Source organism: Condylura cristata, unplaced genomic scaffold, assembly GCF_000260355.1.
Source record: "Condylura cristata isolate star-nosed mole 26May11 unplaced genomic scaffold, ConCri1.0 scaffold00015, whole genome shotgun sequence".
Classification (NCBI taxonomy): domain Eukaryota; kingdom Metazoa; phylum Chordata; class Mammalia; order Eulipotyphla; family Talpidae; genus Condylura; species Condylura cristata.
The window spans coordinates 40,327,575-40,331,304 of NW_004567116.1; positions in this window are offsets into that span (position 1 = coordinate 40,327,575).

Consider the following 3,730-nt stretch of genomic DNA (forward strand, 5'->3'; position numbering starts at 1 on the left):
GGGTCAGGAGAGGTCTGCCTCACCATGTGGGTCACCTCTGGGGCGGGGATCAAACTCATGTTGAAGTGGCTTTTGCTGCTTAGTGCTGTGCTTTAACCTGTTGTGCCACCAGGAAAGACCCAGAAGCATAACTTTTTATGCCCTGGAAAACCAAAAAATTTATGTCACTCATTTTATTGTGATAACAGCTTTATTGCTGTGGTCTAGAACCGAACCCATAATATCTCTGGGGTGTGCCTGTATAAAAATTATGAAATAAATACAGTTTATTTTAAATACAGTTTATTATATATAATTATTCCTCATTAAGGTGGATTTTTTTTTTCTTTTAAATCACAGTGGTTGCTGTGGGTAGAAGGGAGAAGAGTAACTCAGACTGGAATAGAAGCAGGCTGGAACCATAATGCAGAGAGGCAGGTTTATCCGCAGAAACACTGACTTCAGCTTTAGACTTGTCCCAAAGTCTGAGGTCTGTCAGGCTTTGCTGCTGGATGTGCAGCAGAGAACAAAGCGGGAGGAGGTTGGGACTGAGCTCTGGGTTCATTTTGAGGGGGGAGAAGCAAAGGAAAGAAGACCTCATGGGAGTCCGAAGCCATAAGGGGGCGGGACCTGGGGAGTGCAGAGGAAAGGGTGTTCTAAGAACAAAGGCAAGACCAGCAGAAAATGCTAAGTCAGGTCCAAGCCTGGCGCTGAGATAAGGCCGAGGCAGCAGGTAGGTGTCTGCCCCAGCGGCTGAGGGACAATCCTGGAAGGATGCAAACTGGGGAAGTGGCCTTACCAGATGGGGAGCCTCCTTCTCTCCCTTCCCCTCTCTAGCCCCACCCCTCCTCATCTCTACCTACCTGCCCTCCCTCCTCTCCCTTCCCCTACCTTCCCCTCCTCACCCTACCACCCTAGCCCTCTTCTCCTCCCTTCTATCCTCTCCTCCTCCCTCCCCTCTGGGCCCTGCCCTCCCCTCCTCACCCCCCCACCTTCCCTTCCTCAACCCTACCTTCCCTGCCCTCTCCAGCTTCAGTGGGTCTCTCTGCTGCTTGGTCTGTGGGGCACTCAGAGCACCCAGCAATGTCCCTCTTTAGAGGCATGTAGGTGGATAATTGCAAGGTTCTTTGGGGGACCTCCCGCACTTCGGAGACGAGATGGAGACAGGAAAAACCTCAATGTTTGACTAGGCCCTGAAGGATACGTAAGAACAGGTATTTTGCACGTATGAAAGGGAGGTTAGGTTTGTTCTGCTTGCGTCATGGGATAAACCAAAAGCTATGGGTGGGGGGAGGTCGCAGGGAGCCAGAGAATTGGGCCTCAGGTTCTCAGGGATCCCTGGAAGCTCCATCGCGCCTGTTTCCTGAGGAACTGTGGGTAGTAGGTTTTTGAGCCAAAGGGTGAGCTCTGAGGACAGCAGAGATGACAGGCCTCAACCATCAGCAGCCCCCAATGGTGCCTGTGGGAAGAGAGCTTTGTTGGTCTTTAAGGGAGCCAGAACTGAGGGTCTAAGGACCAGGCAGTAGCCACACTCCTGATGCCGGCACGTCGCCTGCAGACTAGTGGTGGTACCAGGGTAGAGCCACTTTCTCCTGGAGTTCTTTCCTGGATCAAAGTGTGTGGGTTGAAGGTGGTCACTGTGGGAGGGCAGTGGAAGGGACCTGAGTTCAAGCTCTTGTTCTTTCCCTTGTTGTGTATGTGGCTTTGGCCAAGTGACTTGACATCTATGAATTTGGGTGTCCTCATATTTATTTATTGTTTTTAAAGATTTGTTTATTGGGCCCTCCCTGGTGACGCAGTGGGTTAAAGCACAGCACTAAGAAGCTAAAGCCACTTCTGCATGAGTTCGATCCCCGCCTGCCCCGGAGGTGACCACATGGCGAGGCAGACCTCTCCTGACCCGCCCGCTGCTCCCCTCAGCAGTGTACTTCATCGATCTGCCTGTTCTGCTCCCCGCTCTGTCTCTGGTGAATCCTCTCACCCTCCACATCTCTGGCTTGTACCCCAGTTCTATATGAATAAATAAATAAATCTTTTAAAAAATTTAAACATTTGTTTATGTATACAGAACTGGGATACAGGCCAGAGGCCATGGATGGTGAGAGCACTCTCCAGAGACAGGGTGGGGAGCAGAACAGGCAGATTGACGAAGTACACTGCTGAGGGGAGCAGCGGGCGGGTCAGGAGAGGCCTGGCTCGCCATGTGAGTCACCTCCGGGGCAGGGGATTGAACTCGTGCTGAAGTGGCTAAGGCTAGCTTTGTAGTGCTGTGCTTCAACCCTTTGTGCCACCAGGGAGGGCCCAAGGTGTCCTCATCTTTAAACCAAAACATACGTATTTCCTCTCAGGGCTCCTGTGAGAGCAAATAAAACAAGTGTCGTCAAGGTACAGACCCACAGCAGGGCCTCCCTGCCCCCTGGCTGGCAGAGGACACTGGACTCCTTTGCCCGGCTTCATTCGCAGTGACTCCTGGGCCTCTGTAGGTGAAGCAATCATGTTGACTTTATTTATTAGCTCCACAAACTATTCCGAAGTCAGCCACTCAGCCTTGTCCCAGAGCCCCACAACATCCCTGCACTGACTTCCCATTCACCACCTTGACTTGGGGACCACCCAGTGGGCGGGGAGCAGAGGCAGCAGCCAGGGATCCAACACGAGCTGGGCTCCAGGCCAGCCCTGAGTCGCCCCAACTGAACCTTGAGGGGTGAGCAGGCCGGGAGAGCCCAGGGCAGCCCTCCCATGGGCCTCTGGTTTCTGGTGTCGTTGTTTCGTATTCTAGCCCAGCCTCCTCCAGCCCTTTTCAGCACCACTCTGGTTCTTCTCTGACAGCCCTCTCTGCCCGTCCCACCTCCCTGTACTTTCAGGCACTTGCCCGGCCACCTGCCTGGACCTCAGGCTACTGGAGGGTGGAGACAGAGTTGTGGCCCGGGGAGGGCTGGTGTGGTGCTTCAGCTCCTGGGCCTGAGGAGCCATGAGTGCTAATGGGGCCCTCCGGTGCTGACCCAGCTGGTTTGCCTCTGGCTCCCCCTCCACTGAGCTTGTTGTCTAAGAGGGTTATTAGAAGGCTTCAAGATAGGATCTAGCCCTGCTGTAAGCACCGGAGCCTTCCAGCCAGGGCTGAGCGGCCCCGCAAATGTGCTCATCAGCCGACCCTACAGAAGCTCCATCCTGCAGAGCAGGAGTCAGTGGTGAGGCCTGTCAGCGTGGAGTCATTCCCTAAGAGAGGGGTCTGCCTCTAGGCCTCCACACCAGAATGTCCTCCACTTCATTGTGCCCTGGGAAGTCCCGCTTGGGTTCTTCCCTCACCTTTCCCTGTATTATGAGCACTTTACAATCTGTGAAGTACATTCCCATCTCTCCTTTCCTTCGAGTCTTGCAATACCGTGCATCCCTGAGGTAAAGTCATCATTCCATTTTACAGATGAAGAAACCGAGGATCACAGAATGCTCATGGGTGGGATAAGTTCATCCGAGGTGTAAGGGCCCACCCAACCCTAAGCCAAAGCCCAACCTCTCTCCACCCCTCTTGGTACCTGGCAGGGAACAACACATGAGTTGGTGATATGGGCTTTTGACCTGCTGTGCAGCATTTTCAGGCCTCAGGTGTTTTGTGGGGCCGCCTCCAGGGGCCTGAAGTCTGGAGTAGCTCTGCCAGTGTTGAGGTTATTTGATATGTCAGAAAGGCCTCTGTACACTGTCTGGCAGGTCTCAGCGCCGCGAGGACAGTAGGCAGGCACTCCGCAAGGGTTGT